Below are 13,676 nucleotides of genomic sequence, written 5' to 3'. Positions count from 1 at the left end.
TTTTTTTTTTTTTTTTTTTTTTTTTTTTTTTTTTTTTTTTTTTTGTGTGTGTGTGTGTGAGAGAGAGAGAGAGAGAGAAATTGCTTTGTGACCTAAAATATAGTCTATTTTTGTGTAGACATATCCATGAGCAGCTGAAAAGAAAGTGAATTCAGCTGGTTTTGAATAAAATATTATATAGATGTGTATTAGGTCCATTTGATTTATAATACTTTTTAGTCTAAAGAGTCTTTACAGAGCTTATATCTGGGTGATTTATCTATTGATAACAAAGTTGTGTTGAAATCACCCAGTATCATTGTATTGGTGTCTATCTGATCTTTCATATTGAGTGGTATTAGTTTTATGTAATTAGGTGCCTGGAAAATGGGACATGAATATTTACTAGTATGATATCTTCTTATTGAATTGTTCCCTTTACCAGTACAAAATGATCTTTTGTCTCTTCTGTTAATGTTGGCTTAAAGTCTTCTTTTTCAGATATGAGTCTTCACTTCTTGCTTTTGGCTCCATTTTCAATGAATACCATTTTCCATCCTTTTGTTTTCATTCCATGAATGTCATTGCCTGTGAAATGAGTCTCTTGAAGACAAGATGTTGTTATTGTTGAGTCTTGTTTGTTAATCCACTCTGCCAGTTTATGTCTTTTAATTGGAGAAATTAGCCCATTTATACTGTTTATTATGATTTGCTTATTGTTTCCTAATATTTATTTATAATGTTTAATTTGGTCCTAAATCTCATTGTTTAACTACTCTTCTATGAGATTCATCCTTATGTGAGCTCTGAAATTTGTTTTTAATTTTTTTCTGTGTGTAGCATTTCTTTAAGTATTTTCTTCAGTTCTGGCTTAGTAGTCATGAATTATTTTTGTTTATGACCATCTTGAAAGATTTTTTTGTTTCTTCTTTGATTCTGAAGGATAGTTTTGCTGGATATAGCAATGGTTAACAGTTGCTTTCTTTTGGGTCTTGAAACACATACAAATCCTCCTTTATTTTAGAGTTTCTGTTGAGAAATAAGATTTTATCTAATTGGTTTACCTATAAATGTGACCTGACATTTTTCTCTTCAGGCTTTTAAAATTCCATCCTTATTCTGTACACTTGGAATTTTAATCATAATGATTCCTGGAGAAGTTCTTTTTTCAATATTGTCTATTTGGAGTTCTAAATCCTGTATATAGATGTTAATTTCATCCTGATGTTCTGGAAATTTTCTGTTATTATTTCATTGAAAATGTTATCAATTTCATTAACCTGTATCTAGGTTCCTTCTGAGATTCCAATGAATCTTAAATTTGGTCTATTAATTCTTGAATATTCTGATCATGGTTTCTTCTTATTATTATTTTTGTTGTTGACCAATGTTCAAGTTCATATATCTTGTCTTCAGGGCCTAAAATGCTGTCTTATATGTGTTCTACTCTACTGAGGAAACTTTCAACTGAATTTTAAGACTCATTTATTGAGTCTTTCATTTACATTTCTGTTTCTTTTTATGAATCTCTCTTTTGAAATGCCCTTTCAGATCATGTATTTTCTCTTTAGTTCATTACTTAGATCTTCTTTTAGTTCACTGATCATCTTAACAATCAACATTTTTAACCTTGGGAAATTACATCTACCTAAATATTTGTGAATTCAATTATTGGGGGATTATAACCTCTTGGAGCTATCTCACTGGCCTGCTTCCTCATGTTTCCTAAGTCCTATATTTCTGTAACTAGAAAAATATCTAGAGATAGACTTCTATCTAGAGATAGATTTCTCTTCCTCTTTTATGTGGGGGTCATTTAAGGTGTAGTTATCTCTTTATAATAATCCTTGGGTGGGGGGTATATGTTAGCTTCAACCCATCTGATTAGCACAATAAAACTATTAACTATAACACAAGTACCAGTTTCAGAATAGTCACCACAAACCATAATAATTTAAGAGCAAACCATACATCAACATATGCTATAAAAGTTATTGTTAATAGCCAGGCACACTGGCACACACCTGTAGTCCCAGTGGCTTGGGAGGCTGAGGCAGGAGGATTATGAGTTCAAAGCCAGCCTCAGCAAAAGTGAGGTGCTAAGTAACTCATCAAGACCCTCTAAATAAAAAATACAAAATAGGGCTGGAAATGTGGCTCAGTGGTTGAGTGCCCCTGAGTTCAATCTCTCATATCCCCTCCCCCAAAAAGTTATTGTTAATAATCTCCACAGTTCTATTAACCAAAGAGACAGGTGGGTGAGAAATAAGGTAGAATAGGCTGAAAAGATTAAGGATAATAATAGTATCCTAAATTGAATTAGAAGAAGGAATACAAAGTAAGATGGTAGGGGAGGAAAAGGACAACAAAGATATAATGAGGAGATTAAAGAATGGAGAGAAGAGGGTGGTGATGGGAGAGGTACTGAAAGATGATCAAATTAATTTTAAAAATCCATACAATTAGAATGCCAGCAAAACAGAAATGTGGGGAGACCCAGGGAATCCATATACATCAAGCAATTAACACAGTAACTGTCATAATAAATTTTTTGTTGTTGCTGAAATTTTTAAAGTGGAGACTTTTCTTTCCAGAGTTTCAATTTTAAAATCTCCCAATTATGAGTAAGTTATGTGGCACACATATGGAGCTATTTGTTCTCAGCTCTGAACCACACTAGCCAAACTTGTTAGGGGAGTCTAAATGCTGAGCTCTGTCCTTCCTTTCTTGGCAGCTTTGTTAGGTGAGCATTGTCTGATTCAGAGCAGACTTCACCCTCAAAATGGCTTTGCTATTGTGACCAGGGTGGGAATGTAATTCTGACAGGGCTGCTGGCTAGCCCTCTCACCCCAGATGCCAGTAGACTAATCTGAATAGTTACTCCTCTCTTTTGGAGAGCCTCAGTTTGTGTGGTGGTGGTGGTGGAGTATGTTGGATATGTTAGTCTATCCTCCAGACTTTTCTGGACCTGGGGAAGGTGGCATAGCAGAGTATCACAGGATCACTACTTTCCATCTGACTCTGATCCATCCCAGTTCCATCCCTTCAACCATGCTCCTTTTCACAGAGATCAAACCACCAGTTTCAGATAAAATTGTCCTTCACTCCTCTCCTCTGCAGATTGATAGACCAGCAATCAATGCTTCCATTGCTTACCTGAGCTTCTCCCCCAGTCTGTGATACAGTCCCACTCCAATGCCCAGAGACATTGGGACTCAACGTTCTAGTAAAAAAATCAAGCTTAAGCAGCTGTTTGACCATAGGTATTTGAAAAGTAAGTATATCAACAACAAGACAAATAAGAAAAAAAATATAGAATAGAAAAACAAAGTTTAAGAAAAAAAACTATGAATAAATGGCAAAGAGATCAATAAAGGGAAGGGAGCAAGGGGTGGGGGAAGAGAAGGGGAAGGAGAACTACTGGGGTCAAAATTAGAATATCCCATACTTATATAATTATGTCAAAATAGATTCTATTGTCATGTGTAACTAAAAGGAACCAGTAAATGTGTTTTTAAAAGAATGAATGGTGTAATAGGCTATATTAACTTTGAGAATGGAATAAAGAATAATATAGAAAATTAAACAAAAAGAAAGAAAAGAAAAAGGTAAACTGCAGAGATTTCCAGTTTTCTGCCCAGGAAGTCTAAAAAGTCTTTTTAAGTTTTTGTTGCAGGAGAGTGCTGGCTCAATTCACTGTATCTGAGCTTATTTTCTGCTCATACTGTGAATTTGTTGGACAGCAGCACCTGCTTATTTAAATTAAATGAGTGTGAGAATTTCTTTTGGCTCAATGGAGGGGCAGTTTCCCTCCTGCACTAAGCCATCATACCCCCAGCAATGACACCTATTCCTTTTACTAATTCTCTTTCTATTCCATAAAATGGTATTTTTGGTTTTCACCTGGTTGCTAGCTTAGTTGCCAACCATCATTGTCCCACAGTCTTTCTTCTTCAGTGTGTGGCTGCAGCATTGTTTTAATTCAATATTGTAGATTCCTCTGATTCAATCCCTCCAGATGCTTTTAATGTTAATGTGTTTACTTGGGAGCTCTAGGACCACACAGGTACAGATTTTAATCCATAAACTCATGTGGAGGAGTGCAATGATTACACTTCTCAGAGGATAATTTTTATTTTCACTCAGAATGCAGGCAAAACCATCTTTATAATTTCCCAATGCCAGCAGGAATTTTTTTCTCATCTAACATTGTCCTACAAAGAAGTTTCTAGACTTTATATGGGGTTCTGTTTTAGCTTTCATCACCAACACAAACTACCTGAGAAAAAAACAACTTGGTGAAAGGATTTATTTTGGCTCATGGTTTCAAAGGTTTAAGTCTCCACTTGACTGACTCCGCTGCTTTGTGTCTGTTATGGTTTGGATATGAGGTGTTCCCCCAAAGCTTCTGCATTAATGCAGGACTATTTAGAGGTAAAATGATTAGGTTATGAGAGCTGTAACCCAATCGCCCACCCTGGGTGGTAACTTTAAGCAGGTAGAGTGTGGCTGGAGGAAGTGGGTCATTGGGGCCTGCCCTGGAAGTGTTCTTCCCTTTTGCCCTTTCCCCCTTCTTCTCTCTCTTTCTAGCCTCCATGAATGGAGGAGCAGCACTCCTCTACCACACCCTTCTGCCATGATATTCTGCCTCACCTTGGGCCAAAGCAATGGACTCAGCCAAGCATGGGCTGGACCTCTGGAACCATGAGCCAAAATAAACTTTTCCTTCTTTAAGTTGTTCTTGTTAGGTATTTTGATCACAGCAGCGAAAAGTTAAGAGAGGGTCGAGGTGAAGGAAAACATCATGGAATTAGGGCATGATGGAGGAAAGTTGCTCATCTCATGGCAGCCAGGAAGCAGACAATGTGCGAGGAATGGGCTGGGAACAAGATATACAATTCAGGGAATGCCCCCAGTGATCCACTTCATACAACTAGGCACCACTTCCTAATAGTCTATTCAACTATGAATTCCTCAGGATTAATCTATTGATGATGTTAGCGCCTTCAGGATCCAATCACTTCCCAAAAGCCCCACCTCTGAGCACTGTTGCACTGGAGACAAAGCCTTCGATACACAAGTCTTTGGGGGAACACTTCATATCCAAACCATAACAGGTTTTAAGTTCTCTTCACAGGGTGCAAGACCTCGTCTCCTGAGTATTAAAATCCAAGCCTTGAAATTAATAAAATTGGGAGATCCTTCAGTACTCTGGGCTGCAATAATATCACATTTATTGATTTAGTGGTAACTTCCCTTTACATTACAGTTCATAGAGAATTCTTTTATATTCTTTGGAGCTCAGCTATTCATTTCAGGAATGTTATTGTCTTTCTTCTATTTCTGTTCCATACAAATGGCTTCCTTGTTTTTAAGCATTACTGTTTTTTTTTTTTTTAAGAGAGAGAGAGAGAATTTTTTTAATATTTATTTTTTAGTTTTCGGTGGACACATCTTTATTTTATTTTTATGTGGTGCTGAGGATTGAACCCAGTGCCTTGCACATGCCAGGCAAGCATGCTACCGCTTGAGCCACATCCCCAGCCCATTACTGTTTTTTATTTTCTTATTTTACACTTCATCTACTATTACCATTTGTTTGAATCAGACTGAAGAATTTAAATTTCAGACAATGCCACCTTGACTGAAAACTCTAGATCTCTATTGTTCATTATGGCCAAGGCAATAATAAATTTGAATATTCCCTAAGGTAAGTATGTGTGTATGTGAATGTGAATTCCTAAAAAAGGTAGAAGAGGACTATGACAGACAATGCTGGTTGGTTACCAGGTAGTAGCCATCCTCCTTATTTTCTTACTGAAAGATACTTGGTTTTGTTTTGTTTTTCCACCCTTCCCTCATTGTCTCAAGGGTAAATGTTAATTTCTCTATGTCATTCCCAGTAATACCATTTGCTTTAGTGGTAGATTTTTAGCTTTGCTAGTGGTAGATTTTTAGAAAGAGACAATCTTGAACCATGGAGTCTGAGGGAGGTCTACTGGAGCCTTCTGAGAAATATTTCTTTGCTCTTATGAAAAATAGGCAGAATTAAGCATTTGCATGGTAAATTCATCAGAGGATATTCAGATATGTTGTCTGAAACTGCCATGGGCATTCTGAGACCATGAGAAGAGATGCCCACCTAGCTGGGGATGGCAAAGCAGAAAGATTCTGCCCTCTTAGATGGTGGTGAATTAATAAAACAAATAGATTCCTATGTCTTGAGATGCCACTTTTCAATGTTAGATAATAAATTACCTCTTTATTAAATCAGAATTTTTTATTACTTGCATCTGAAAACATGCTAATAGATTCAACATGGTGTAAACTTGTTACCTACTATTGGTAATAGTCTAAAAAGGCAAAAGTGAGCATCAGTTCATGACAACTGAGAGAACGCTCTAATCAGATGACTGGTTTAGTGGTACATGCATTCCTCTATGAAAACATATGTACTGACCTTGATAGGAGAAAAGACCTGATGATATAAAGCCTAGAGAACATGAAACTTTCCTATGGAAAAAGGGTAACTGAGAAGTTGAAGCCACAAGAACCACAGGATGGCTTTTTATCTTCTCGTGAAAGAAGTAGGTCAGATGAATACATCCTAATGCATGCATAGCTAGAATCAAAAAAATATCTCAAGCTGTATCCATGTTAGTTATAATTTGCTTTATCTATCTTGCTTTCTTCAAACTGAAAAATGGTCTATGGCTGCTATGCTTCTAAAGTAGTGAAGTGTGATAGAAAAGGAATGTCACTTGGACCAGTTCCCAAGACCATACTTCCTAATTATGTGAAGTTGGGTAAATCACTTCTACAACTTTTTCATCTGTAAAATGGAAATATTGTTATCTGACATATGAGAAAAAATCTGCTATTAAGATCAAAAGAGTGAAGTATTTATAAACTATAAAACTCTTTACTAAAGCAACCTTTTTCTGATTTTGTAAATTAAACCATGGTTAATATTTGCATTACTTTATCCAAAGCAATGATTCCATATAATTTCAAAAGACAGGGCTGGCCAGCAAGAAAGCCTTCTGAGTGGGTGATGTCTTACAGAGGGTGTAGGGGTGCAGGTTGGTTTAGTGTGAGTTACAACCACATAACACAGCACATATCCTCAGACACCTAAAAGGCACAGGTGAGCTCTGCCTGAGAAGGGAGAGCAGGATCCCACTTTCACAGCAATTGCCTGGCTCCAGACAGCAGCTACCTCTGCTCTCATGCCTCCTAGGGGCTTGCTGTTGGGACTCAATTATACTGTCTCTACATCCAGACATGTTCACAAGAGAGGGCTAACAATCTCTCACAGTTTCTCCTTTTCATTTAAAGGCTGCATTAAAAAAAACTAATTAAGAATATATATTTAATGTTTGCTGGAATATTGTGAGAGGGAATAAAAAATTTTTCAAGTTAACACATCTCACACCTTAAAAATAATTCTACAACTGATCATTTTATTAATAATTTTAAAATCCATGGGATCACAAAAAGGCACCCTTGGCCTAAAGATCTTATTTTCAAATAAAGAAACAGGCTGAGAGGTAAAGGGATTTTCTCAGGGTTGTCTGATTTTTAAATTTACAGTATCAAATTTATTTCTACTTTTAGTAAAAGTGGTAAATCAACAATATTACTACACAAAAGCTATGATATTGACAAATTATAATGGGGACATTTCACTTTATGTAAGTGTTTAAATAGATTGAATTTTTACCATCAGAAAAGTAGCAACAAATATGAAATTATGAAATTGTCCAAGTATCACTCTTCCTCAATGGAGTCCTTCATCACTTATGCTGATCAAGGTACCATATCCTAAAATGGTAACATAATAAAGTGCGAATAAAACAAAGGGACACAATTATTATTACTATTTTAGGGGAAAGCCATCAAATACGTGGGATGACTCTTTGAAGTTATATCTAATTAGGGATGGCTTACGTAAAAAAAAACAGTGAGAACTTAAATACTTACATGTTTGCTAAATGACTAGTAGGACATAAGGCCTGCCTTCAGTTCTCCTCAGGAACACCCCTACATACAGGTTTCCATATACAGCAAGAGTCAAGCTCAGTCTGATGGCCCCCCAAAATTTAGAATCAAGGGATGAATTTCACAAGAAAATATATGGACCTCCCCACCATGAACTATTCCTGTAATAAAATACAATTAAAACATTATTTTATTTTTAATTATAGTACAATTAAAAATAATTCCCAGGTGAATTATTTTCTCCAAAAATGATAGTGATATTAAAATTAATCCATTTGACATAAAACAAACATTAGCGTTTCTAAAAGAGCTGCTTTATAGTTTGACACTAGTCAATTGAGCATTAATTTTAAGTAGTATATATTCTTATCAGTCTAAATCATTGGTAATTAGCCATTATGGCCCTTATCAAACAGTGCTTTCAAAGGTATCCATTTACCATTTACACTTTAATATTTAGACTTGCAAGATTTACCCTCTGTTCATTTGGGGTCAACTCAAAAGGAGCATTTTCTAGGTCTCCAAACTTTCACCATATGAATATTTCACATAAGCAAGCCATGGTTTCCTGCTGTCAATAATTCCAAATATGTTTGAATGTTCTACAGAACTTAGTTATTCCCGAACCTCTCAGGAATACAACTCTACAACTCTCTTATCTTGATTTAAAGAAAAAACAACTCCTACAACCATAACATAGTTGGTTACAGATTACTCAAATAAAGAGTGTTCAGAAAATAATTTTTGAAAACATTAATCCTCTAATTCTTTTTTTAGTAATATTTTTCAAAGCATGAATCACTCTGAATTGAATGAAGTAGGAAAGTGATTGGAAATATTAAAGTAGGTTAAGACTCTCTAATACAACTCCACGGGAAAGGAAAGATGTCATCTTCAAATATGGCTGCTTAATTTAAACCATCAATAACTACTTGCTTAACTAATTTGCAGCAGCACCCTCTGGTGAAGCTAAAACTTTATAGCTACCATTCAAATTGCAATTTCTGAACACCTGCTCATTTGTTACATTACTAATCTATAATACCAGTACCATGCTCAAAAATATCATTTCTTCTTTGGCAAGACTCTAGCCAGTTGTAATCAAGTTCATATCTTGGGCATATTTTCTCTGCTCTGGTAGCAAAACAATCTTAATGGTTTATAGTAGAATCCCTTATATTTAATTTTTAATTCTCAGAGTATATCAGCAACAGAAACAACTTTTAGGTCTTAAGTGAAAAAAAATTTTTCCTCATTTTTATACCTCAAAAGCCACATATGTTATTAAACTGTAGTGGGTGATGTCTTACAGAGGGTGTAGGGGTACAGGTTGGTTTAGTGTGAGTTACAACCACATAACACAGCAGTAATGTTAGATCACATGTAAGAGTCCTCCAGGAAAAAGAGTAAGGTGTAGTTTAGATTTGGAGTGTTAGCATGGGAAATACTTATGTAACTGTTGGATTAAAACATACACAGGGAGAAAACACGTAGTTGGGGAATAAGTGCATAAAGTTCTAAAAGGAATTCAAGAGGCCAACATTGGCCATATTCATTTCACCCAGATCTGAGTGTCCCTGTTTCTACGTAGAGGAAGGAAAGGTGGAGATAGAGAGGGATGCTGATAAACATTGTTGAATCTTGATTTCAGTTCCAACTTCAGGATTTTCGATAAGTCACTTAATATCTATTTCTGTCCCATCCTGTGATCAATCATATGGTAAATATGGGATAGGTAGACTTTCTGTAAAGGATTGGACAGAAACAGACACCACTAGTATAATAACTACTTAATAATGATAACTGAATAATTTTAAAGAGGTATCATAAAAAGATAAATAAATTTAACACAGGAAGACATAAAAGATAGCAAAAAGGAAAGTGGTTTAGCTAAGAGGAAAAACTGGTATCATAAGGTAAATGTCCTACAAAAAACAAAACCTGAAGACCAAGACCTCCAATTTATTTTGATGACAATTATGTACATGAAATTTTGAACTACAATTAAGAAATTTTAGACATTATAGTCAATCTCTGAGGAAGTCATTTGGAGTTTAAAAGAATTACTTCCAAAGAACTAAATCCTCTTTGTAAAGTGTTCATTATCATCCTAGTGAATACTATCGACCCAGCGCACCATGTTGGCTTATTTTACCACCATTCTAATTATTTTCTCACTAGAGGTCAATTTTAAAAATCTTTCATCCAGAAGATGATATTTATCCAATATACAAAAGGAATAGAAATCATGAGAGTCTTGTTTTATACTTTACTCTCGTGTCATAAATCCTTACAATGCATGATCAAATAGCAACATTTCAGTCTTCTATATGTCAACATTAATTACTTTAAACACTTTAACAATTTACCAGCATAACTGTAAAATAAAATAATGACATGGTCTGAAAAGGGAGAAAATTCTGTAGTTTCCCATGCTTCTCCTATAGTCTATGACTTTTCTACAATTTGAGAAGCAAATTTAATAAAGTGAGAATTCTAAGGATATACAGATCTATAACCTCTTAATCTGAACCCCCTGGGGTCAGATGTGTTTCAGAATACAGAACTCCAAACTCAAGAAAGCAATGCAGTTCATAAAACATGCAGATCATACATCACCAGTGAACTCCAGAGCAATATTCCATAATCACATATACTGACATTACTACATCTTCACTTGTTTATACCAAAGAGAATTAAGAGTATGAGTGACTCACATCAGTTTAGTACAGATTTGACGGCCAAAATAACTTTGTTTCAAACTTGTGAAAAATGTTTTGGTTTTCAAAGCTTTTTGAATTTTTCAATTTTAGATAAGGGAATGTATATAGGCCTGTGGTATGTAAAAACAAAACAAGTCTTCCTGAATATTTTCCAGCTCAAAAGGAACCACAATATCAATTACTTGAATGACAAACGATAAGATATTTTCCAGTATGAATTCAAGAATGAGCTTAAATTCTTCTAGTGGAGAAAGATCACCAAGAGAAATGTGCTCCCTCTGCTTGGATAGTCTCAATGTCTATCCAGAGCCAACACACATGGTACTGTACTCCCTGGCATCAGCAATACTGCTCATTCTGGCAGCAATTCTCAACCAAACAGGTTTGTACTCAAGGACTTGGGATTCTAACATAAGCAACCACCTATCCTTTAAGAATCTTTGGTTTTTCTCCTCGATACAAGGATGGTTCTTGTAGTTCAAGTAGTAACAGCAACTCTATATTTTAACTGGTACTATTCTCGGTAAAGCCCTTTAAGAATTTGAATATTTTATGAGCATTAATTTTTAGTCCTGGTTGTGTTTTAAAAATACACATGGAAGTTTGTTAAAAAATACAGAGGTCCAGGTAACAGCAGATCAATGCATTTAGAGACCCAAAGCACCAAAGAGACAGCATTCTCATCCGTAATTCAAAATAAAACAATACTATAGATAATGAAGTACATGTAAAGAAGTCTCTATTATATTGGATTTTTCACACAAAGTTTGCACTTTTCTTCCAATGTTTTGGTCCCTTTTGACTTTGATGCTCCTGCTTTGTCAAAGTGCTCAGCATGAACCTCTTCTTCCTACTAGACAGTCCAGGTGAGCCTTCAGATTTGTAGTCTGAGTCCCCAGTAGGAGATGCTGAGGCTGCTGAGCCCCTTGGGCACACCAGTGATCTGTGGCATAGGCCTAGTGCTTCATTTGTAATGGGGCCATGCCTTCTGTGGTTTCTCTCATCTCCCACAGAGTGTGGCACAGTACTAAACATTCCATCCTGGGAGACTCACAACTCCTGATAGTCAACTTTGGCTTGAGGACACTTCAGGAACTTTGCAGAATCTTTCACACATTGCATGGCAGCCTGGGATGCTTCTGCCCACTCTCTTGCTCTCCCTATCCTCCTCCATCCCTTCTTTTCTTCCTCCGTTTCTCTTTTTAAAAAAAATATTTTTTAAATTATTCATGGACCTTTACTTTATTTATTAATTTATTTATATGTGGTGCTAAGAATCGAACCTAGTGCCTCACACATGCTAGGCAAGCACTCTACCACTGAGCCACAACCCCAGCCCCTAGGGTATGATTTTGAGGGGTAAGTATCAATTGATATGTAGCCACTGGGGCCAGGGAGCAATAGACATTCCTGCTAAACCAAAACTTTCTGGCAGTGGCATCTCTAAGGGTCTCTGATAGGGTCTCTCTGGCTTATCAGGACAATCTGTAGATTGGTGGATGAAGAGTCTTCTCTAAAGCAGAGCACATCTGCTTTTCCTGACTAGTATCTTTTAAAGGCCTCTGTAACTATCAATCTACCTTCTCACTATTATAGGACTACTTGAATATTTAACACAAACCCACAAAGTTTCACAACTGTAATGCATCAAATGTTTTATTTCTCTCAGTTCATGAACAAGTAATTGACTGAAATGCGTTTTTTAAAAATGCAATATATATTATTAATGGATTACTTCTGTCCCAGATTAAATCAAACAAAACTGTTACAAATACTTGAAAGTTTAAGACAACTCAGATAATGAGTTTATAGGTTTCTATAAATTTCCTTAATTTAATGTGCTATACCTGTGTTTTGAAAATAAACCATCAGTGCAATATAATTTCTTAAATATTTAGGATACTGTTAATAGTGGTGATTCATATGAAAAATCTAATTAAATATCCCAAATTCCTGATTAGGTCAGTTTTAAAGACACAAAATACCAGAAATACTTACTATAGAATTGTTTATAATGCTCTTTTTAATAAACTACAATCAACTACTAACACAGAAATGATGTTTAAAACTAGAAGTTTTATATATGATACTTTTATTCACCAAAATAAAAAAGAATGTTGTTGAAAAGGCAATGTCTACCAAAAATCAAACATTCTGGGCATTAAACAATGCACTCTCTTCTGAGATTTAACATTACATATCACTAGGAAAATTAAAAAAATTTTATAACCAGGTCTTAAAAAACATGAATAACACTAATAATTCACACATCACAAAAACAGCCAACCAAATGAATCCACATCTTGATTTCATTACTGACTCAGTGATTTGAAATAAATGCTAAGTTCAATACTATGAGCACATCTAAAGGTTCAGCCAAGAAAATTAAATACTTCTTGAGTATTTTGTTAAAGTTTTAATAAGCAGAACATCTCTGATCAGCATAGAGATATACAAAAGGCAAAAATATATTACACTGAATTGATTCTCATCATCTTGCTCCTCAAAGAACACATGGAACATTTTCTAATGTTGTTATACATTTATACCTTATTTTACTTATATAAAGCAACTGAAGATTTTTCATTCTTCCTACTAAGTATTTAAAATACATTATACATATGTATTATAACAAAATATTAATTTATGATGCCCTTGAAAGTCTCTCAACTTTTAATCACTATTTCTAGAAATACAAAAATATTGTATTTTACGTATCTTGAGTCCTGAAAAACTTAAAGTGCAATGTTATCAGCAAATTTTAATTGTACAATATGAGCTCATCTTGAAAGAGCCTATAAATATCTTTCAAAATTTTATGACTATTACATCACAGACAACCAAGTAGAGCTATTTAAAGGTTTGATTGACAATATCTCTTCTATTATAATGCAAGGAAGAAAAACAAGCACCAAAGTAAAAGTTATCTCATTAGAGAAAAAACAGTGTTTTTATGGGGGGGGGGGGGGGGAA

This window comes from Marmota marmota, unplaced genomic scaffold, assembly GCF_001458135.2.
Source record: "Marmota marmota marmota unplaced genomic scaffold, marMar, whole genome shotgun sequence".
NCBI classification, from domain to species: domain Eukaryota; kingdom Metazoa; phylum Chordata; class Mammalia; order Rodentia; family Sciuridae; genus Marmota; species Marmota marmota.
The sequence above is the reverse complement of the archived record's forward strand: the minus strand, read 5'-3'. Positions refer to the sequence as shown.